Source organism: Mobula hypostoma, chromosome 8, assembly GCF_963921235.1.
Source record: "Mobula hypostoma chromosome 8, sMobHyp1.1, whole genome shotgun sequence".
NCBI lineage: Eukaryota > Metazoa > Chordata > Chondrichthyes > Myliobatiformes > Myliobatidae > Mobula > Mobula hypostoma.
This window is the reverse complement of record NC_086104.1, coordinates 41,798,737-41,824,356: the sequence shown is the minus strand read 5'-3', so window position 1 is coordinate 41,824,356 and position 25,620 is coordinate 41,798,737. Positions and strand designations below refer to the sequence as shown.

At 42.3% G+C, this 25,620-nt stretch overlaps 1 protein-coding gene across 1 annotated transcript in view; it reads left to right on the top strand.

Annotated features, from left to right (window-relative positions):
* kcnh1a (potassium voltage-gated channel, subfamily H (eag-related), member 1a) overlaps nucleotides 1–25,620 on the top strand; it is a 346,721-nt gene that overhangs the window by 126,479 nt on the left and 194,622 nt on the right. The window lies entirely within an intron of this gene.

Sequence of the window (25,620 nt, the reverse complement as noted above, 5' to 3'; positions counted from 1 at the left end):
TCACTTTTTCAAATGTAAAGGTTTCCCAAATAAATATGTCCACTCATTTCAAACATAATGCCTTCCATGTTCAACTGTTATAAATTATGGAAAGCATGCCCCTTTCTCTCAAATGCACTTATTGTTTAAAATATGTTATTTAAGTTTTCATTAGTGCAATATATTAATGTACTGGTCTACATGGACATGAAGAATAAGGTGAAGATATTTACTCTGCTGAAAACTGTACCAGAAACTTTAAGACACAGATTTGTAGGAACTACATTTTCAGCAGCCTAGATAACATTAAAGTATATCTGGAGCGGGTATCAAAGATATTGTGTAAGAGGTACTTTATGGAAGCAGACACAGATCTTATTTCAGAAAATTTGACATATCGGTTACCTTGGTTACTATAGCTATTCTCATGATAATTTTCAGTATATAATTTGCACTGTGGAAGGTGATGGTCCACAGTTACTTTCTCATTCAGCTTTCCTCATTGTTTTGTCTTTCAACCCACAATAGTCTTGAATGCTACAACCTAATTTTACTAAACAACCTGTATTGGCTTTTTCTGATCGGGCTGTCTGTATGCTAAACACTGAAAGACCTCGTAGTTCATAGCAATAATTGTATGTTGAAAGACACTGTTGGTAAACTCATGTACTTTACATAATTTCTTAAATCGTAAAAGTATAGTACTTGTTTTGCTCATATTGTCCCTGGGAAATGTAAGGAAGGTGTTTGCCTTGCTGAAAATGCATTTGTCAGATTGAGTTTTATCTTGTAAACTGACTGAAACTGAGGATGCTCCCTTTGATAGTCTGAGCAGAGTTGGAGGCACAAAAATCACTGATATGTGACCTTCAGGTTAGATTTAAAAATTTCCATCTCTTATGATTTTGATCACCCTTACTCTATATTCTGATTTTGAGGAAATAACAGGCAGAATAGACAAAGGAGAGTCAATGGATCTTGTTGATTTGGATTTTCAGAAGGCCTTTGACAAGGTGCCACACATGAGGCTGCTTAACAAGGTAAGAGCCCATGGTATTACAGAAAAGATACTAGCATGGTTGGCTGAGACAAAGAGTGGGAGTAAAAGGCACCTTTTCTGGTTAGCTGCTGGTGTGTCACAGGGGTCAGTGTTGGGACCCCTTCTTTGCATGTTATACAGTATGTCAGTGATTTGGATGAGGGAATTAATGTTTTTGTGGCCAAGTTTGTGGACCATACAAAGATAGGTGGAGGGGCTGGTAATGTTGAGGAAGCAGGGTGTCTGGAGATGGATTTGGACAGATTAGGGGAATGGACAAATAAGTGGCAGATGGAATATGGTACAGAGAAATGCATGGTCCTTCACTTTGGCAGAAGGAATAAAGCTGTGGACTATTTTCTAAATGGGGAGAAAATTTGAAAAAAATCAGAGATGCAGAGGAACTTGTGAGTCCTTGCGCAGGATTCCCTAAAGGTTAACTTGCAGCTTGAGCAATGTTAACGTTAATTTTGAGAGGACTAGAACACAAAAGCAAAAATATAATGCTGAGCAACACACATAAAAGTTGCTGGTGAACGCAGCAGGCCAGGCAGCATCTCTAGGAAGAGGTACGGTCGACGTTTCGGGCCGAGACCCCTTGTCAGGACTAACTGAAAGAAGAGCTAGTAAGAGATTTGAAAGTGGGTGGGGGAGGGGGAGGTCCGAAATGATAGGAGAAGACAGGAGGGGGAGGAATGGAGCCAAGAGCTGGACAGGTGATTGGCAAAAGGGATATGAGAGGATCATAGGACAGGCTGTGATAGCGAGTCTGAGTCAAAATGTAGTCGAAAAGTTGAAGAGCCGAAGAAATTACAGATGGGGAGCAGTGAGAGATGGTTTCACTGAACTCGGGTCAAAGAGAAGATTTAAACTTCTTCAGTATAGGCATCACCGGAAGAGGCTTCGCAGTAGTGTATTTAAAAACACAAACTCGAAATCTGCAGATGCTGGAATTTCAAGCAACACACATAAAAGTTGCTGGTGAGGCTTTATAACGCATTGGGCAGTCCGCACTTGTGGTATTGTGAGTAGTTATGGGCCCCTTATCTAAGAAAAGATGTGCTGGCATTGGAGGGGATCCAGAAGGGGTTCACAAGAATGATCCTGGGAATGAAAAGGACAACATATGAAGAGCATTTGATTGTTCAGGTCAACCTTCACTAATCTGGCACCACTGGGACCTGAGGAGTGCTGGATTAGTGAAAATGCCAAATTACAGAAGAATAGCATTAAGCATAATCAGTGCTGGATTATCGAAGGAACCGGATTACAGGTAGTCGGATTAGTGAAGGTCGACCTGTACTGAGTCTACTCACTAGAATTTAGAAGAATGAAGGGGAGGGGGACAAATCTTACTGAAACCTATCGAATGTTGAGTGGCCTAGATAGGGAAATGTGGAGAGGATGTTTCCTGTAGTGGGCGAGTCTAGAACCAAAGGGCACCGCCTCAGCATTGAAGGCTGTCAACATAGAGAAGAGATGAGGAACATTTCTTTAGCCATAAGGTAGTGAATCAGAAGAATTCATTGCCACAAACAGCAGTGCAGGCAAATTCATTATATTTAAGGTGAGGGTTGACAGGTTCTTGATTAATCAGGGCATTAAAGGTTACGGGAGGAAGGCAGGAGAATGGGGTTGAGAGGAATAATAAATCAATCATGATGGAATGGTGGAGCATACTTGATGGACCAAATAGTCTAATTCTGCTCTGATGTCTAATAATCTATATTCCCTATATCTCAACAAACCCAATAATATCTCATTAAGGCTTCTTGTTCAATTCCGCAATCTAATTGTTATACAACTGCCACTGTGCTTTCAGCTGCCAAGCTACCTTCAGTTGCCATGTACTTAGCTCAGGAACTCACTCAGTTCAAAGTTCAATAGTATAAAGTAAACTATTTATCAAAGTACACATACAGTATGTCACCATATGCTACCTTGAGGTTCATTTTCTTGCAGGCATTCACAGTAAATTAGAAACAAAAAGCACAATAGAATCAATGAAAAACTGCATACAAGACAGACCAATAACAGATACCAATCTGTGCAAATAGAAAAAGAAGAGGATTAATAATAATAATAATAAATAAGCAATAAATTGAGAACATGAAATGAAGAGTCCTTGAAAGTAAGTTGATACCTTGCAAATACTTAACGGCTTATCTATCCACTTCTCTGTCTCTACTTACTCTTAAAATAAAGGTTTTTTATCTTTTTGTAACGTTTAAAGGTGGTTGGCAGACCAACATAAGGTGCATTACCGCCACCTACTGTGTTGGAGTGTAGAGCAAAGAGACGGGAAGCACATCCATTAAATTTCTCTCCCCACAAAAAACTCAAATCATATCGAAGTCCAGTGCTTTTCAGAAAGTCAAATACAGTATGCACTTATGTACATTACTATGGCAGTGATATCCTAACACATTTTCCATGTTAAACTGTCTGCCACAAAGATCTCAATTTAGTAATTAGATATTTCCTTTGCACTTCTTCCCTCCTTTTATATCCATCTACCAGTTGAGTTCCCACCATCCTCCGAATTTTATATAAATGCTATCCTTTCTTTTCCTTATCCCAACTTTGTAGGCACAGTGATCAAATAGACTATTTAATTATGAATTTCACCTCCCCTTTATGTAAAGGAACCTATGACATTTATATCCTTAATTTTAAGTGATTGCTCAGCTAGAATGTCCTCCATCTCATTTCCTTTAATCCCCACACGGGCAGGGATCCATAAGAAAAGTATACACAAGCCTAGGCCCTGTAGCCTCAATAGATGTCCAATCTGAAGAAGAACATCTAGCCCACAATTTGAAATACCTGTTTTAATAGATGTCAAAAATGAAGAATGAATCAGAGCACAGAAGTACATAATCAGGCATACTTCTTAGACCTATTCTAAGGCTAAAATGATAGCAACCATCTCAGACGTGAATACTGATACTTTGTCTGATGTTGCTGTTGTTGTTGTTGTTCGTCCATCATCGACGTCAATGAGGACCTTGACACCATTTGATGGTGTCGAGACTAGCGCGTGATTTGGGTTTAAGTGAGGGAGAGTTGCACAGCATCAGCCTCACTCTCTCTTCCCAATTCCCATCTGGATCCAGTGGCAAGACAGAGTCGAGACGGCTGGAGATGGGACTAGGCGCAGTGGATGACCAGGACGTCTTCTGTGTCTTGTCCTGCTCTACACGTTCCATGACGCTTGCTGAGACCGCCTTCTTGACCGTTGGACCTTCCATTGGTCTCGTCCGCTCAATCCGCCGGAGTCTGTCTTCACATGCTGGGATAGACAACTCACTGATCTCACCGAGGCTTTGAGACCCGTCGGCTACCCTCACCTGGTTTAGCCGGCTTGTCGAAGCCGTTGCCCGGGGTGTGGCCGCTGTCGCATGCAAACAGCTACGGGGAGCCACAGGTGAGAGCTGAGTGCCAGGTGGGGACCAAAGGTGGACTAACCGCCCTGAAAAGGACGCAACATGTTCCCCCACCAGGGGTGCTACCCCTCCCTGACACCCCATACACCCCACTTTGTCTGATAATCTTTTCTTACTATACACTCAAAACTTTGAATCATAAACAGAAACACCTGTACGACCTGACGATGGATCTTCTGAACAATCTGTGTAGGTGTAGATATGTAAGAAGCCATAATATCTGCCTTGCATATATTGCTGAACTTCCTGTGCCACTGATATACAAATATTCTTCTTGATCTCTTCTTGAAGGCTTAAATCAGCCATAGGCAAAGGCAAAATCCATGGAGGAGTGACAGAAACAGGTACACTGGGACCATATTCCACATTAAACAACCCAAGGTTTTGTGCCCAGTCATTTCCCACCCACCTAAACTGAAGACTTTATGAATACAGTGCTCCTACCACTGTACTAATCTTGCCAATGTTTGACAGCCAACTTAATGTCCTCATTAATGCAATAAACCACTGCTAAATTTAACCTGTGTAGGTGTAAAGGTACTTCTCACAGTCATGCTGAAATTGGGGATGATTTAATAGCACAACAACACAATCTTAATGCTTAAGATTGATCTTCATCTAGAGACTTTAAGATCGCTAGTGAGGCTGATGCATAGGCAACCCATCCATAATCAAAGACAGATCTGATTAAAACAATATACTTTTGTTTAAGTGATCTCCGACTCACACCACAATCACACCCTGAGCACATTAGGGCTTTTTAACACTTCTTTAGAATTTTATTCACATGCACCTTCCATGTTAGCCTTGTGTCCATCCACAAACCAAGGAACTTTATCACTGACTCTTGATTAAGAGATTTACCATATAACTTGAGATAAATTGAGTGTAGTTTCCTTTTAGGAAAACAAGTAACTTGAGTTTTTGCAACAGAAAATTTAAACCCCCACCCTCTACTTCATTATTAGCTGCCTACATTTTCCTAACTATATCTATATACTACTAAAACTCTCATGCTCTGTCTGTCTGTTTGTTTGTGACCTCCAATTAGCGCAAACGGTGCATTACAACGGCACTTTTTTTTGGCTAAACCTAATTAAAATGCGCTAACTTACAGAATGCAGGCAAGGTTCAGGGTTATATATTCGTATAAAATTGCTCATTCACCAAAAATCAACAGGCTGCCTTTCACCCGAGACCCGATGGCCATCATGGAAATCGGGATGCCACAGCCCGACGCATGTGCGCGGCCAGCCTCAGCAGCGTCTCACGATGCTCACAGAGCCGCCTCCACCTTCCATGGAGACCGTGACGTCACAGCCCGACGCATGTGCGCGGCCAGCCTCAGCAGCGTCTCACGATGCTCACAGAGCCGCCTCCACCTTCCATGGAGACCGTGACGTCACAGTCCGACGCATGTGCGCGGCCAGCCTCAGCAGCGTCTCACGATGCTCACAGAGCCGCCTCCTCCTTCCATGGAGACCGTGACGTCACAGCCCGACGCATGTGCGCGGCCAGCCTCAGCAGCGTCTCACGATGCTCACAGAGCCGCCTCCACCTTCCATGGAGACCGTGACGTCACAGCCCGACGCATGTGCGCAGCCAGCCTCAGCAGCCTGGAGGCTTTGGTGTTACTGCTTCCTATCTTCTATCAAGCATTAGGGTAAAAATATATGGATAGCCTAATTATGCTGCGTGGAAAGAGAAGGGGACATTATGGTCAAGAGATGACGCCAAACGTCGTTGGGAAGTGGCAAGGAGAGGGAGAGAACAACAATCGGATGAGGCCAGGGCCGCATGACTCCAGAACCAAAGAGTCAGGACAAAAAAGATGGGAGAAGACGAGACAGAGGAGGACAGGCATGCACATCTCCAAAATGACAACAATAGGCACAGACGGAGGAGAGAACAAGAATCCGATCAGGCCAGGGCCGCACGACTCCAGGATCAGAGAGAAAGAACAAATGGTAGAAGAGATGAAGAGATGAAGGATGAAAGGGCTGTGCGTCTCCAGAATGACAAAAACAGGCAGAGAAGGAGGAGAGAGGAAGAGGCAGAGGAGAAAAGGAAAGATCAACTAGAGAATATGTGGCACAGAGTAATTATTGCAAGAGTTGCTGAAGACAACAATGGCCGCTTTCGACGACAATACCTCGACAGAGAAAGACCAAGGCAAAATGCACGACTTGCATGCCGTCAGATTTCTGCTGATGTCGGTTCGGTGACCAGAGTATGCCCTCACTGTGGTGCCTACCTATTCACTGGAGAATCCGCACATTTCTGCTGTATGAAGGGAAAGGTCAGGATAGGCAATTTGCAGCCTCTACCTAATGACCTCCCCAGTTTGTACAGCAATGATGAACCTATTGCAAATGAGTTCAGGAAGAACATCAGACAATACAATTGCCTCTTCCAAATGATATCCTTTGGTGCCAAAGAAGTCATTCCAACTAGGAATTGATAGAATCCTTCAGTGATTATTCAAGGCCAAATCTATCAATACATCGGACATTTAATTACAGACGCGATCCAGCAAGCCCGATTCTTTCAAATTTACTTCATGGATATTTAATGTTCATTCTAGTCACATATTTGTCTTGCTATGTGTCTTTCTTCTTTATTAAGCTGGGTTTTTCTTCTTTAATTTCCAAATCAAAGAGATAGCAATAGCATTCAGGAAAATTTAATATTCATTCTGGTCACATCAGACTGCACTACCCTCCTCTCAAAGGTCGCCCCAATGGGTCACCCCATTGTCTAGTAATTTATATTCCTGTCTCTCTTCCACACTGCACCATCATCAGCATATAATGATTTGGAAAAGTCTGAACATATATTTAAGAAAATATAGTTAATTATAGTATTAAAAAGGAGTGAGCTACACAAACTCCCCTGTGGAGTCTAATTTTTTTTATCTCATACTCTTTATAGAATGTTGTTCCCACCCATCACATAAAAAATCTTAAATCCAGTTGAATATTCTACCACCTATTTCCATCATTTCCATTTTAAGCAACAACCCTTGTGTCTATACCATATGATAAGGTTTCAAAGAAAGAAATCTTCTACCATTGATTCTTTCACAAATAAGAGAAAATCTACAGATGCTGGAAATCCAAGCAACTCATACAAAATGTTGGAGGAACTCAGCAGGCCAGGCAGCATCTATGGTAAAGAGTACATTCGAAGTTTCGGCCCGAAATGTTGACTGTACTCTTTTCCATAGATGTTACCACTGATTCTTTATTAACTTTTCCAAGCTTAACACCGAGTCCATGGTCATTCTCCCTTTACAAAATCCAGATTGGTATACAGCTAATTTTCCATTACTTTCCATAAAATAAGAAAGCTTTAATTCCATTCTCTTACACTATCCCAAACCATTCATTCCATTATCTCACATGCACGTGAAGTTAGTAAAGTAGGCCTATGACTGGAAGGATCTGATTGATCCTTACCAAGTTTTCATATAGAGATAATAATCATTAACTTCCAGGAAGCAGGAAGTCGCCCTTCAACCCATATTGTTTTAAAGAATTTCAAAACCAGCATAGGTTCCGAATTTGATAACTACGTAAACATAATAAATATCATCTTTCCCAGGTGATATCTGACCAGCACTATGAACAGCCCTTTTAAATTGAGACAATGTCAATTCAACATCCAAGCAGGAACTGGAACATTCTTTTTTCTCAGCAATCTGAGGTTTGCTTGCCGAAACTGTTTCTCTATGAGACATTTTTTAATCTAAATTAGCCAAACTATGTACACTGTCACATGTTTTTGTTAATAATTCTGCTTTTTCAGAGTCAGTAACTGCAACCTCTTCCCACCATACAAAACTGATAATGCATCAAGTTTTCTAACTCACCCCATGTTCTGTATCGTACCCCAAACTTGCCCTACCTGGATCTCTTTCCCCAATGCTATCACATACATTTTCTTTGCTCTTCTCACCACTTTTCTAACTATAGCTTGAGGTCTTTTATATTGTATGAAAGATGAATAAGAGTAATACTATCTAACTTTTCTAAAAGTTTTATTTCACTCCTTCACAGCTTTTTTACACTTAGCCATCCACCATGGAACAACTTTCCTTTTATTATCCCCGGACGATCTAGGAATTGATTCCTTAGCTATTGTGTTGAGTACAGAGCACACGGTATTACTATTCAACTTTATATCCTCCAATACCAAATGATCAGGAAACCTAAATCATTAAGTGCATCGCAATTTATCTTTTCAAATTTTATCTGGAGATATGACAAGCTTTCCTCTGATACGTATTTATTCCCATTGTACAGATAATGGGGAAATGATCACTCCCCACTGTTGAATAGTAATACCTTGTGCAGCTAAAGATGTTTTTCTGCAGCTTTTAACGTAATTTTAATTATTACTGTCCTTCTTTTAGTTTGCGCTGTAAGTTTACATCTGCCATGAAAGTAACAAATTTTAGTTTATCAACAAATCCTTTTTTATAAGATCATTCACTTTACATACTGTCTTTAATCTATTTGTATTCTGGTTACTAATAGGTCCCAGTGACACTATGTTCTGTACTTTCTGCAAAGTATCAGCATATGATATGTCCATTTCCACCCAAACGTGCTACACTTCCACAGCTTTCTTATGTACAGGACACCCTTCGTATGCAGACCTATGTTCTCCTAAACAATTGCCTTCTCCACAATAGCCATAATAATGTTCTCCACCACATCTACCAGATCACATTTTACTCTTACTCTTACACACAGCTGCTACGTGGGTAATGTTCTGGCATTAAAAACATCTCAGAGGGGGCAGCACATAGACTTGAACTATATAACTCCTATACCCCAATTACCCCTATCCTGCAATATTTAGTCATCAAATTTAATTAACACTGATTCTTCACCACAAAACCCTTTTATATGTTGAGCGACCACAACTAAATTATTATTAACTTGGTCCCTCAGTACATCTAGAGCAGGGGTTCCCAATCATTTGTATGCCATGTACCCATAGCATTAAGCAAGGAGTCCGTGGACCCCAGCTTGGGAACCCCTGATCTAGAGGCACTCCAGAGATGACTCCCCAAAGCCACCGTCATTCAATATAATTTCTTGATGTTACTTTCCTTCCTTCCTTCCACAGCTTTTAACCCTGAAGCTTTCTCACACTGCTTACTATCTTTACAAAACACTACGGGAGAGTTACCCCTTAAAGGTTTTGCATCCATAATATCTCCTAATGCTTTTTTCACACCTTCAGTTTGTTTGATTGGATTGATATCAGAAACAGGTCCACATTCAAATCTCAACAAAACCTTGAACACTTCCTTCCTTCCTTTATTTAAATCCTGTCTACTGCCCTCATCATCAGATGATAAGCCAGTACAATCCTCAATTAGCTGCTTATTTTTCCATTTCCCAGAAACCTGTCATTCGCCTTCCTCCATACAACTTCTATCACCTCATACCACATCTGTTTGCTACCTCTGTCTTCACTGTCACTTCCTGCCTGAGCACAGCTCCCAACGGCAGGCTCAGTCCTTTGCTCCAACCCCAATCAGGACTCCAGGGTCATAGAGTGATACATCACCAAAACAAGCCTTTTGACCAAACTGCTCCATGCTGATCAAAACACCCTTTCCAAGTCAGTCTCATTTGGCCAGTGTTTGGTCCACTCTATGTCTCTGTCCAAATGACTTTTATAAATGGTTATTGAAACTGTCTCAACCATTCCCTCTAGCAGCTCATTCCACATACATAACACCCTTTGAGTGTAAAACAAATATGCTCCTCATGTTCTTATTAAATCTTCTGTATGCCATATTACTCCTATCCTGGCCTCCCTCCACTGGCTGCCAGTACAGTTCAGAATTGATTCTAGGATTGTCCTGTTTGTTCATAAAGCCCTAAATGGGCTGCCCCCCCCCCTTATATCACAGACCTTCTAACCCCTTATTCTACTTCCAGGTCCCTCAGGTCAGCTGACTTGGGGCTCCTGGCTGTCCCGCGATCTAAACTTAAGCTCAGGGGTGACTGCGCCTTTGCTATTGTAGCCCCAGACTGTGGAACAGCATTCCCCTCCCTATCAGATCTGCTTCCTCCATCAACTATTTTAAAACCGGGCTCAAAACCTGACGAAGGGTCTCGGCCTGAAACGTGGACTGTACCTCTTCCTAGAGATGCTGCCTGGCCTGCTGCGTTCACCAGCAACTTTTATGTGTGTTGCTTACTTTTATTCACTAGCGTTTGAATCCTCCTGACGTGGCTGATTTTTGGCTTGTGCCTAGGCCCTTGTGTTGTTTCTTTTGTGCCTATAAGCTGTTTGCCTTGTTGGTTATGTCTGTGTTTCTTGTATTTGTGATTTTAGCTATCTGCTCTGATCTGTACAGCACTTTGGTCAATGTGGGTTGTTTTTAAATGTGCTATATAAATAAATTTGACTTTGACTTTTACTTGACTTTCCCCTCACACCTTAAACATATGCCTTCTAATTCTTGATTCCCCAGTCCTGTGAAAGAGAATGAGTACATTCACTCCATCTCTGCCCCTCATTATCCAAATTTGTTAGTTCCCAACTACAACAGAGGCTTGGTTGTCTTCAAGACTAGTAGGTTTGTTTAAGTGTTGCCATGGATAAAAGATACACTTCAAATACAATTGAATCCTCAATGCACATTTTTATTACTGTCTTTCATTTCCTAACACACCAAGAAGTGCCTACAGTATTGTTAATATTTATAATTTAGCTTGCAGCAATCTAATATACAGCTTCTTGCAGCCACTTACTGAAAATATGGATGCAACTTCTCATTTGTGTCCATTAGGAACTATTTTGTGCAGGTAATCTGAGTTTATGCCCAAGAGCACATTAAGCAGAGGCTAACAGGAAACAGTTTAACTGGATTTGCCTGATAGAAAGCTTGACTTGTTCTTCTTCCTGTAAAGTCTAATGGCAGTTGGCAGAAAAACACAAGGTGCACTACCCCCACCTACTGAGTTGGGGTGTGGAGCAAAGAGACGGGAAGTATACCCATTAAATTTATCTCCCCCAAAAAAGATGAAATCATTTTACGATGTTCAATACTTTTTGGAAAGTCAAATACGCACTTATATACATTACAATGCCAGTGATATCCTAACATATTTTCCATGCTAAACTGTCTGCCCTGAAGATCTTAATTTTGTAATTAGATATTTCCTTTGCACTTCATAGGAACTGCATTCAAACAATATATGCTGCACTGTTTCTTGACAAGTGTACTTCCTACAAATGTCCATATCATGCATTTAATTCTGAACAAGAAATTATTCAACTTAATATGCCCAATATGTAAATATGTAAGTATAACTTCTTCCCTCCTTTTGTATCCATCTTCCAGCTAAGATCCCACCATCCTTTGAATATTATATAAATGCTGTCCTTTCTTTTTCTTATTCCAACTTTGTTGCCACAGTGATGGAATAGACTATTTAATTATGAATTTCACCTCCCCTTTATGCAAAGGAACCATTACATTAATTTTAAATGATTGCTTGGGTAGAATTTCATTTCTGTCAATCCAAGCATGGGCAGAGATCCATAAGAAATGTACACACATGCCTAGGCCCTGTAGCCTCAATAGATGTCCAATCAGAACAATGTCTGGCCTACAATTTGAAACTCCTGTTTTAATAGATGTCAAATCTGACAATGAATCAGAGCACAGAAGTATATGATCAGAGTGTACTTCTTAGATCTATTATAAGGCTAAAGTGATAGAAATTGCCTGAGATGTGAATAATGATACTTTGTCTGGTAATCTTTTCTGAATAGTCATCTGAAACTTTGAAACATAAACAGAGACACCTGAATGAGAAAGCTTGTCTTGTTTTTCAAGCCAGTAATTTAGACACTTGTTAGGAAGCCCATTTGAGTAAATTATGTAATAATTCACCAATAACAAGACAAATTTGCAGCAGCTGAGCATGAAAGACTCAGTCAGTACAGACTCAGAACTTAAACATTCTGGATAGGTCACTATTTAACGTAAGTTGGCATTTTCTATCAAATGATGTAAGTTGAAAAATGGATGAAGTAATTCATATGACTGTATTTTGGTTCCTATACTTAATATGTAATTGTCAACTTATATTGATTATATTACAAGGTTTGCACTAATTAGACAAGTCACTGTAGTGAGGTAACACTATGATTAGTAAGACTAGTTAGGCTATCTGTTAAATTATACCTCCCCCTCCCCATTCCGTTAGGGGGAATGAATCATATTTTTCTAATTGTTTTTGTTGGGGTTCTTTTAGTAGTTGGAACTTATTTTGCTTCTGTGCTAATCAGAGTAAAGAACTATTTTACTTCGTAAATCTGCATTCTGTCAATACACACTAATTATATTTCCAGATGCTCTGGCTACAGTAAATTATATGAATATTGAATGACTGGTTCTGACAAAAGGGATGATAATCCCATAAAATAGGACTCTTGAGATAAGTTGAAATTCTTATATCAACTGATGATTTCCAGCCATCTATCTAAGGCTTTATCATTTTAACAAAGCTATAAACCAGCTTTTCGGTGATTTAAGGGGAAGCGGGGAATGAACAAAGTTTAAGATGGGTTCATTTATGTCTCTATAGAATTTAGGGAGTTAGCACATCAGCTACTAGCTCTCTTTTTGTTCAGTTGAGATACACATTTGACAAATTACACACGATTGTATAACCCAAGAGTTGGTTTAAATATTTATGAAATGGACACACCAAAGTCACCAAATGCTGTAATGTGGTGCAACACACAGTCTGTTGGAGGAACTCAGTAGGTCATGCAGTATCAGTGGGAGGAAAGACATTGTTAATGTTTCTTTTGTAGTCTTCTGTGTTGACCGGATATTTCTACAGTTTATTTCCTCCCAATGATGCTGCTCCATCTGCAACTTCTACCACCAAACATCTTAACCTGCCCCCACCACACTCTCCACTCGGATCACCCCCCCCCCCGTGATTTTGTTTTTCATTCATCCCTCCCCACTAATCTCTCTTCTGGCATTTATCCCTGCAAGTGGAGGAGTGCTACACCTACCCATTCACCGCCTCCAGGGCCCCAAACAGTCCTTGCAGGTGAGTCAACACTTCATCTGCCAACCTGTTGGGGTTGCTGAGTCTATCCGGTGCTCCCGATGGGGCCTCCTCCACATTGGTGAGACCCAATGTAAATTGGGGAACTGCTTTGTCCAGCACTTCCGCTCTATCCGCAAAAAGAAGAATTTCCCAGTGGCCAACCATTTTAATTTCTAACCCCATTCCCATTCTGATGTGTTAGTCTGTGGCTTCCTCCACTGCCATGATGAGGCTACTCTCAGGTTGGAGGAGCAACACCTCATATTCTGTCAGGGTAGCCTCCAGCCTGGTGACATGAACATCGATTTCACTATCTTCTGGTAATTTTCCCCCTCCCTCATCTCTCTTCTTTCATTTCCCACTCTGGCTCCCCTTTTAAATCTTCTCTTCTCCTTTCCTCACCTGCCCACCAGTTCCCCTTGGTGTCCCCCCTCCTTCCCTTTACCCCCACGGTCCACTCTCCCGTCCTATCAGATTTCTTCCCTTTACCCCCACAGTCCACTCTCCCGTCCTATCAGATTTCTTCTTCAGCCCTTTGCCTTTCCACCTGTCACCTCTATTTCATCCCCTCTCCCCCATCCACCTGGCTTGACCTATCACCTTCGAGCTTGTAGTCCTTGTCCTCAGGATGAAGATTGGTGCACGTGCTTCTGTTTACATCAATGGTGTTGAAATTGAAATCAAGTTCCTAGAGGAGTGAACATTCTCAATACCCTGTCCTGATCCATCCTCAATGAATCACAGCCAAACAAGCTCATGAATACTCCTATTTTCTCAGGAGGCATGTTTCTACTTAACCTTACCAAATCTTACTGATGCACCATAGAAATCATTCTGCCTGATGCATAACAGCTTGGTATAGCCTCTTCAACAACCTTCATTTCCCTGACTTTGATCGCCTCATTTTCACCATGGATGTCCAGTCCCGATACACTTCTGTCCCCCAACAAGAAGGCGTTAAAGCTCTCTGTTTCTTCCTTGACAATAGACCTGACCTTTTCCCCTCCACCACCTCCTTCCTCTATCTGGTGAACTGGTCCTTTCAGCCAACAATTTCCTTCTTGGTTTCTCCCACTTTCTTCAAACCCTAGGTGTAGCCACGGGCACCCACATGGGGTCCAGTATGCTGGCCTTTTTGTTAGCTACCTGGAACAGTCCTTGTTCCAAGTCTTCACTGGTAATACACCCTAACTCTTTCTACGCTACATTACTGACTGCATTGGTGCTGCTTCATGCACTGATGCTGAGCTCATCAATTTCATCAACTTTGCCTCCAACTTCTACCCTGTCCTTGAATTCTCCCTGTCTATTTCTGACACCTCTCTCCCTTTCTTGATCTCTCTGTCTCCATCTATGGAGACAAACTGTCTACTGATAATCTTTTATAAATCTACTGACTCACAACTATCTTGACAATGCTTCTTTCCACCCCATCACCTGTAAAAGTGCCATTCCCTTTCTCAGCTCCTCCGTCACCACTGCATCTATTCCCAGCATGAGGCTTTCCCTTTCATAACATCAGAGATGTCCTTCAAAGAACGGGTTCCCCTTCATCCACTATTGATGCTTCCTTCACCCATATCTCCATTTCCTAGACATCTGCCCTGGCCCCTAGCAATACCCTAGCAGGGATGACAGTGGAACAGCAATGGCAAGTGTTTCTGGGAATAATGCGGAAGGTGCAGGATCAGTTTGTTTCAAAGAGGAAGAAAGATCCTAAGGGGAGTAAGGGGAGGCCGTGACTGACAAGGAAAGTAATGGACAGTATAAAAATAAAACAGAAGAAGTATAACATAGCAAAGACGAGTGGGAAGCCGGAGGATTGGGAAACTTTTAAAGAGCAGCAGAAGGTAACTAAAAAGGCAATACGTGGAAAAAAAATGAGGTACGAAAGTAAACTAACCAAGAATATAAAGGAGGATAGTAAAAGCTTCTTTAGGTATGTGAAAAGGAAAAAAATAGTTAAGACCAAAATTGGGCTCTTGAAGACAGAAACAGGTGAATTTATTATGGGGAACAAGGAAATGGCAGACGAGTTGAACAGGTACTTTAGATCTGTCTTCACTAGGGAAGACACAAAAAATCTCCCAGATATAATAGTGGCCAAAGGACCTAGCGTAATGGATGAACTGAAGGAAATTTATATTAGGCAGGAAATAGTGTTGGATAGACTGTTGGGTCTGAAGGCTGATAAGTCCCCGGGACCTGATGGTCTGCATCCCAGGGTACTTAAGAAGGTGGCTTTAGAAATCATGGATGCATTGGTAATCATTTTCCAAATGTTCTATAGATTCAGGATCAGTTCCTGTGGATTGGAGGGTGGCTAATGTTGTCCCTCTCTTCAAGAAGGGAGGAAGAGAGAAAACAGGGAATTATAGACCGGTTAGCCTGACGTCGGTGGTGGGAAAGATGCTGGAGTCAATTATAAAAGATGAAATTACGACACATCTGGATAGCAGAAACAGGATCGGTCCGAGTCAGCATGGATTTACGAAGGGGAAATCGTGCTTGACTAATCTTGTGGAATTTTTTGAGGATGTAACTATGAAAATGGACAAGGGAGAGCCAGTGGATGTAGTGTACCTGGACTTTCAGAAAGCCTTTGATAAAGTCCCACATAGGAGATTAGTGGGCAAAATTAGGGCACATGGTATTGGGGGCAGAGTACTGACATGGATTGAAAATTGGCTGGCTGACAGAAAACAATGAGTAGCGATTAATGGGTCCCTTTCGGAATGGCAGGCGGTGACCAGTGGGGTACCGCAGGGTTCAGTGCTGGAACTGCAGCTGTTTACAATATATATTAATGATTTAGATGAGGGAATTAAAAGTAACATTAGCAAATTTGCTGATGACACAAAGCTGGGTGACAGTGTGAAATGTGAGGAGGATGTTATGAGAATGCAGGGTGACTTGGACAGGCTGGATGAGTGGGCAGATGCATGGCAGATGCAGTTTAATGTGGATAAATGTGAGGTTATCCACTTTGGTGGTACGAACAGGAAGGCAGATTATTATCTAAATGGTGTCAAGTTAGGAAAAGGGGAAGTACAATGAGATCTAGGTGTTCTTGTACATCAGTCACTGAAAGCAAGCATGCAAGTACAGCAGGCTGTGAAGAAAGCTAATGGCATGCTGGCCTTCATAACAAGGGGAATTGAGTATAAGAGCAAAGAGGTCCTTCTGCAGTTGTACAGGGCCCTGGTGAGACCACACCTGAAGTACTGTGTGCAGTTTTTGTCTCCAAATTTGAGGAAGGACATTCTTGCTATTGAGGGAGTGCAGCGTAGGTTCACAAGGTTAATTCCCGGGATGGCGGGACTGTCATATATCGAAAGATTGGAGCAACTGGGCTTGTATACTCTGGAATTTAGAAGGCTGAGAGGGGATCTTATTGAAACATATAAGATTATTAAGGGATTGGACACGCTGCAGGCAGGAAGCATGTTCCCGCTGATGGGTGAGTCCAGAACCAGAGGCCACAGTTTAAGAATAAGGGGTAGGCCATTTAGAATGGAGTTGAGGAAAAACTTTTTCACCCAGAGAGTGGTGGATGTATGGAATGCTCTGCCCCAGAAGGCTGTGGAGGCCAAGTTTCTGGATGCTTTCAAGAAAGAGATGGATAGAGCTCTTAACGATAGCCGAATCAAAGGTTATGGGGATAAGGCAGGAACTGGATACTGATAGTGGATGATCAGCCATGATCACAGTGAATGGCGGTGCTGGCTCGAAGGGCCGAATGGCCTACTCCTGCACCTATTGTCTATTGTCCCATCTTTCTGCATCCTTAACAGGGATGAATTTCCTGTTTCCCTCACCTACTATACCGTGAGCCCAGTATCCAACAAATCATTCTTGGCAAAGTCTGTAATCTTCAATGGCATCCTACAGGTAAACACATCTTTACCTCTCACTTTCCACACGGATCACTTTTCATGATTCCTTTTTCCATTTGTCCCTCCACATTAATCTCCCCCTGGCACTTAGCCTTGCAAGTGGAAGAGGTGCTACATTTGCCCATTCACCTCCTCCTTCACCATCAATCAGGGACCAGAACAGTCCTTCCAAGTGAGTCAACACTTCACCTGTGCATCTGCTGGGGCTGTCTACTGTATCTGGTGTTCCCAATGCAGACTCCTCTACATTGGTGTGATCTGACATAGATTGGGGGAACTACTTTGTTGAGCACCTTCGCTCGATCCGCAACAAGCAGGATTTCCTGGCGACTAACAGTTTTAATTCCAATCTACACTCCCATTCTGACCTGTTGGTTCACGGCCTCCTCTATTACCATGATGAGGCCACTCTCAGGTTGGAGGAGCAACACCTCATTTTCCGTCTGGGTAGCCTCTAACCTGTTGGCATGAACATTGATTTCTGTAACTTCCCCTCCCATTCCCCACTCTGGCTTCCCTCTTAGCTCTTCTCTTCTCACCTACCCATGCCCCTCCTCCTCCTCGTTTTCCCATGGTCCACTATCAGATTCCATTATCTTTTCCGCCTATCACCTCCCTGCTACTCACTTCATCCCCTATCCACTTGGCTTTACCTATCATCTTCTAGCTCATACACTTTCTCCCTACCCCACCTTCTTATTCTGGCTTCTTCCCCTTCCTGTCCAGCCCTGATGAAGGGTCTCAGCCTGAAACATTGACTGTTTATTCCTTTCCATAGATACTGCCTGACCTGCAGAGTTCCTCCAGCATTTTGTATGTGTTAGTTTGGTATGGTAGCTGCTTTGTATGGAACTGCAGAGAGTTGTGGTTACAGCTCAACATATTATGGGAACAGCCTCTCCACCATGGACTTTCTCTACACTTCTCACTGTCTCAGTAAAGCAGCTTGCATAATCGATGACCCCAGTCACCCCGGGCATTCTCTCTCTTTCACTCTCACAGGCTCAAGGATGGCTCTTATCCTCCAATTCTAAGACTCCTGAATGGATCTCTCAAATGATAAAACGGATTCTTGACTTTAATCAATCTTGTTGCGATCTTGCACCTTATTGTCTACCTGCACCGCACTTTCTCTGTATCTGGTACACTTTATGCTGCATTCTGTTATTGCTTTACTTCAGGGGTCCCCAACCACTGGGCCGCGGACCTGTACCGGGCCACAAAGCATGTGCTACCGGGCCGCGAGGAAACGATATGATTTGGCGATATGAGTCAGCTGCACCTTTCCTCATTCCCTGTCATGCCCACTGTTGAGCTTGAATGCACGCGAGGTCATTACCCACGCGTAATCCATGTCAGCTCAGGAAGGAGATCAACTCCTCGAGCTTGCAAATTACGGTGGGCTGAAAAGTATGTTTGACATAACATCTCTGCCAGCATTCTAGATCAAAGTCAAGGCTAAATATCCTGAGATAGCCACAAAAGCACTGAAAACGTTGCTTCCATTTCCAACATATCTCTGCAATGAATGCAACGAAAACTAAATTGTGGAATAGACTGGACATAAGGAACCCAGTTTGAGTATTGCTGTCTCCCATCACCCCTCGATAGGACCGTCTTGTTACAGGAAAACAAGCCTGGGGCTCCCACTGATTCAGCGATATTGGTGTGTTGCAATGATTTTATATGTTCATATGGGGAAAATATGTTCTGTGTGAGTAATATCCAAACGTTACTTAAAATGTTTTGATGCTATTGACTTATAAGTGACTTATATAACCATATAACAATTACAGCAGGGAAATAGGCGATCTCTGCCCTTCTAGTCCATGCCGAACGCTACTCTCACCTACTCCCACCAACCTGCACTCAGCCTATGACCCTCCATTCCTTTCCTGTCCATATACCTATCCAATTTTTCTTTAAATGATAATATCGAACCTGCCTCTACCACTTCTACTGGAAGTTCATTCAACACTTACTTCAAGCTCCCCTGTCCTCCCCTGATAATTGACTTATCGCTATATTCATGCGAGGAAAATATGCGCTGTGTGTTTAATATTAAATTCATTAGATAAACCCTTTTAGAAACGAAATTGAGTGTATTAGCCACTTATCACCTATATTCCGATCGTGATTAACACCTCCTCCCCGCCCGAACAGAATCGCCAAAAACGATTTGCAGAGGAAAAAAAATCGGCACATACACGCATGCGCACTGGTGCCCCCGCAAGCCTTCATGATCATTGTAGTCTTTCTCGGGGTAAACCCAATGTTTTAACTGCTACTCTTGTCCATTGGCAACGCTACCCCCCCACCCCCCACCCCCGGTCGGATATTCCGCAAGAATATTGCCAATATGAAACCGGTCCGCAGTGCAAAAAAGGTTGGGGACCCCTGCTTTACTTTGTTCTACTTCAATGCACCATGCAATGATTTGTTTGGTATGAACAGTATGCAAGGCAAGCTTTTCACTGTATCTTGGTACATATAACACCAATAAACCAATAGTAATTTCCTTCTGATCTTTTCAGAATTTTCCAACAGTAACTGACAATTCATTGTTATTGCTTAAGTTAGAGTCACATTTTATTTTGATCTAAATGTATTGGATTGGTTTATTATTGTCAAATGTACTGAGGTAAGGTGGAAAAACTTGTATCTCATACAGATCAATTTTTTACAACAGTGCATCTAGGTAGTAAAAGTAAAACAATAACAGAGCACAGAATATTCCTACAGAGAAAGTGTAGTGCAGACAGACAATAAGGTACAAGGTCATAAGGAGGTTGATTTGAGGCCTAGAGCCATCTTGTTGTTCTAGGGGACCATTCAGTAGTTTTATAACAGTGGGATAGAAGCTGGTTTGTATTTTCAGGCTTTTGATTCTTCTGTCTGATGGGAAGGGGGGAGAAGAGAGAATGTCTATGCTGGGAGGGATCTTTGATTATGTTAACTGCTTTACTGAGTCCATGAAGTACAGATAAAGTTCATGGAGGGGTTCTGGTTTCTGTGATTTGCTGAGCTGTGTAAACAGTTGCCATCCATGTTGCTTTCGAACAGGATGCTTTCTATGGTGCGTTTATTTAAAAAAAAATGGCGAGGGGCAAAGAGAACATGCCAAATTTCTTTAGCCTTCTGAGGCAGAGAGATATTGGTGAATTCTTTTGGCAGGGGCATCTACATGGTTGGACCAGGATAGGCTTTTGCTGTTGTCCACACCTAGAACTTGAATCCCAAACCTTATCACAATAGATGTAGACAGGAGTATGTACACTGACCTCCTTTCGAAAGTCAATGACTATCTCTTCTGTTTTGCTGACATTGAGAGAAAAGTAATTGTCATGACACCATGTCACTTGGCTCCATCTCCTTCTCTGACTCAATGTTTATTGAGATATGGCCCACTGTGGTAGTGCCATCTGCAAAATTGTGGATGGAGTTAGGGCCAGAATCTATTGTGAGTGGTATAGGAAGAAGAGTAGGGGCTGAAGATGCAGCCTGGTGGGGCACGATAATCAAGGGCGATCATGGCAGAGGTGTTGCTGCCTATCCTTACCGATACGGTCTGCTGGTCAGGAAGTCCAACATCCAATTGCAAAGGGAGACGTTGAATTCCAGGTCTAGGGGGTTGGAAGTGATTTTGTTTGGAAACATAGTATTGAAGGTGGAATTGTAGTCATTAAACTATTGTCTAATGTAGGTTTCTTTACTGTCCATGTGCTCCGGAGATGACTGTAGAGCGTGGCAGATGCCATCTGCCATGGATATGTTTCAGCTGTAGCCAAAATTCGGTGGTTGAGGTTGCCTAGGAGACTGGAGTTAACACGTGCCCTGACCAGCCCCTTGAAGTACTTAACAATGATGGCTGTCAGGGGCACTGGGCCATAGTTATTAAAGCATATTGGCTTTTTTTTTTGGTACAGTGTAGTAGTAGCCTTCCTCTGATAGGTAAGCACCTCAGACTGAAGGAAGTAGTAGTTAAAAATGTTTGCAGATGATTCATGTGATCCATCTGATTTGTGAATGATCGAAGGACAAAGCCAGGGACCCATTCTGGCCAGATGCCTTCTGTGGGTTCACTTTCCGAAAGACTGCCCTTGGGTCTGCAATGGTGACCATGGGTTTAGGTGCATTTAATGCTGTCAGGGTGGACAGTGACATTCCAAACCACTTTTTGTTCAAAACGTGCCATGAATATGTTGAGTTAATTGGGATGGGATGCGTTGGTGTTGGCAATGTTGCCTGACATTGTCTTGTAGCCTGTTGTAGCATGTAATTCCTGCTGTAACTTATGGCTGGTCTGGGACTCGATCTTTGGAATGGTATTGGCTCTTGATACCGTTAATAGAAATACAAACTCCATAAAACTATTTCTTATAAGAACGTAAGAAATAGGAGCAGGAGTTGGCCATCTGGCCCGTCGAGCTTGCTCCGCCATTCAATAAGATCATGGCTGTGCTGACTATGGACTCATCTCCACCTACCTGCCTTTTCCCATAACCCTTAGTTCCCCTACTGTGCAAAAATTGATGCAGCCTTGTTTTAAATATATTTCCTGAGGTAGCCTCCGCTGCTTCATTGGGCAGAGAATTCCACAGATTCATCACTCTTTGGGAAAAGCAGTTCCTCCTCATCTCCATCCTAAATTTACTCCCCTGAGTCTTAAATTCAATCCCTCTAGCAATGAAGGCCAACATTCCATTTGCCTTCTTGATAGCCTGCTGCATCTGCAAACCAACCTTTTGTGATTCATGCACAGACACTCCCAAGTCCCTCTGCACAGCAGTATGCTGCAATCTTTCACCATTTAAATAATAATCTGATCTTTCATTTTTCCTTCCAAAGTGAATGACCTCACATTTACCAACATTGTATTCCATCTACCAGGTCCATGCCCACTCACTTAACCTATCTGTATCTCTCTGCAAACTCTCTGTATCCTCTGCACAATTTCCTTTTCCACTCAATTTAGTGTCATCAGCAAACTGAGATACACTACACACAGTCCCCTCTTCCAGATTGTTAATGTATACCATGAACAGTTGCAGGTCCGGCAGCAACCCCTGTGGCACACTGCTTGCTGCTGATTGCCAACCAGAGAAACACCCATGTATCCCAACTCTCTGAATTCAGAATCAAAATCAGGTTTATTATCACCGGCATGTGATGTGAAATTTGTTAACTTAGCAGTAGCAGTTCAATGTAATACATAATCCAGACATCCCACCTCTCCCGGAAGTTCCGGGAGTCTTCCGCATATTGATAGCCGCTCCCTGACGCCCAGAAATTATATACAATATCCTGGAAATCAATTTTTTTGAGAGGGTGAGGGAGAATGAGAGCGAGAACAGGAGCGAGAGTGAGCATCCTGATTGGTCTCCCTTCGTGCTAAGTAGACCTATCAGTTTTCTCTGTGGGTTGGCTTTGCAGTCAACCTCAAAAATAATGACAGTGTTGCTCGCTGCACCATTTGCAACAGTGACTTTTCTATTGCCCATGGTGGGTTAAAATGTAAAAGACATGTTGAGGTGAGTTTAACAGGTGTCATTCGTTCAATAGCATAGCTATCGTTATTTAAACTAGCTGGCTAGCTGCTAAGGAGCTACTCTGTTGATGTCCTACGTGATGAGGCCAAACTCCCTGTAGATTTGCTTAAAGTTGTAATAGAATAAACATGATAATATAATATATAATATGTCTTGGAGGTCGACCCTGGGGGGGGGGGCTACCTCCCTGAAATGAGTTTTTGCAGGGTGGGATGTCTGCATAATCTAGCAGAGAAAAAGAATAATAATAAACAAACAAGTAAATATATTATGTATATTGAATAGATTACGAAAAAAAGTGCAAAAACAGAAATATTGTATATTTTTTAAAAAGTGAGGTAGTGTCCAAGGATTCAATGTCCATTTAGGAATCAGATGGCAGAGGGGAAGAAGCTATTCCTGAATCGCTGAGTGTGTGTCTTCAGGCTTCTGTACCTCCTACCTGATGGTAACAGTGAGAAAAGGGCATGCCCTGGGTGCTGGAGATCCTTAATAATGGTCGCTGCCTTTCTGAGACACCACTCCCAAAAGATGTCCTGGATACTTTGTAGGCTAGTACCGAAGATGGAACTGACTAGATTTACAGCCTTCTGTAGCTTCTTTTGGCCCTGTGCAGTAGCCCTTCCATACCAGATAGTGATGCAGCCTGTCAGAATGCTCTCCATGGTACAACTATAGAAGTTTTTGAGTGTATTTGTTGACATGCCAAATCTCTTCAAGCTCCTAATAAAGTATAGCCGCTGTCTTGCCTTCTTTATAACTACATCGATATGTTGGGACCAGGTTAGATCCTTAGGGATCTTGACACCCAGGAACTTGAAGCTACTGACTCTCTCCACTTCTGATCCCTCTATGAGGATTGGTATGTGTTCCTTCATCTTAGCCTTCCTGAAGCCCACAATCAGCTCTTTCATCTTACTGATGTTGAGTGCCAGGTTGTTGCTGCAGCACCACTGCACTAGTTGACATATCCCTCTCCTTACCACCTGAGATTCTACCAACAATATCGTCAGCAAATTTATCATGGTATTTGAGCTATGCCTAGCCGCACAGTCATGTGTATAGAGATAGTAGAACAGCAGGCTAAGCACACACCCCTGAGGTGCGCCAGTGTTGGTCGTCAGCGAGGAGGAGATGTTATCACCAATCCGCACAGATTGTGGTCTTCCGGTTAGGATCCAATTGCAGAGGGAGGTACAGAGGCCCAGGTTCTGCAACCTCTCAATCGGGATTGTGGAAATGATGGTATTAAATGCTGAGCTATAGTCAATGAACAGCATCCTGATGTATGTGTTTGTGTTGTCCAGGTGGTCTAAAACCATAATGAGATTGTGTCTGCTGTTGACCTATTGTGGTGATAGGCAAATTGCAATGGGTCCAGGTCTTTGTTGAGGCAGGAGTTCAGTCTAGTCATGACCAACCTCTCAAAGCATTTCATCACTGTTGATGTGAGTGCTACCGGGCGATAGTCATTAAGGCTGCCCACATTATTCTTCTTGGGCATCGGTATAATTGTTGCCTTTTTGAAGCAAGTGGGAACTTCCACCCGTAGCAGTGAGAGGTTGAAAATGTCCTTGAATACTCCTGCTAGTTGGTTGGCACAGGTTTTCAGAGCTTTACCAGGTACTCGATCAGGACCATCCGCCTTGCGAGGGTTCACTCTCTTTAAAGACAGCTTAACATCGGCCTCTGAGATGGAGCTCACAGGATCATCAGGTGCAGCAGGGATCTTCATAGCTGTAGTTGTGTTCTCCCTTTTCAAAGCATGCATAGAAGGTTATCCAATCTTCTATCCATGCATATACATCACCCCCTACTCTATGCACCTTTATCCTACGGTAAGTTTTTTATGTGGCATCTTATCAAATGCTTTCTGGAAATCCAAGTAAATAATGTCCATCTTTTCCCCTCTATCCACTGTGCTTGTTATACCCTCAAAAAAAAACTCCAGTAAGTTTGTCAAACAGGACCTGCCTTTGCTGAATTCCTGCTGCATCTGCCTGATGGATTTATTTTTTCCAGATGACTTGCTCTTTCTTCTTTAGTGATAGCTTCAAGCATTTTCCCCAATTACAGATGTTAAACTAACTGGCCTATAGTTACCTGCCTTTTGCCTACATCCTTTTTTGAACAATGGCATGACATTTGTTTTCTTTCAATCCTCTAGGATCTGCCCAGAGTCCAGAGAATTTTGGTAAATTGTCACCAAAGCCTCTACTATAACCTCTATCGTTTCCTTCAGTACCCTGTGATTCATTCCATTAGGACCAGAGGACTTTTCTATCTTTAGACCCACAATTTTGCTTAGCACTACCTCTTTAGTGATAGCTATTGTATCGAGGTGCCCACCTCCATTGCATCCATATCATCTCTCTTCAGTATGTTAGACATGTCCTCCACCATGAAGACTGACACAAAATAGTCACTCAAAGCCCTGGCCATTTCCTCATTATCCAATATCAATTTCCCCTTCTCGCCTTCCAAGGGACCTACGTTCACTTTGGCCACCCTTTTCTGCTGTATATAATTATTAAAAATTTTTACTATCCGTTTTTATCTTTTGTGCTAGTTTATTTTCATAATTGATCTTCTGTTTCCTTTTTGCTC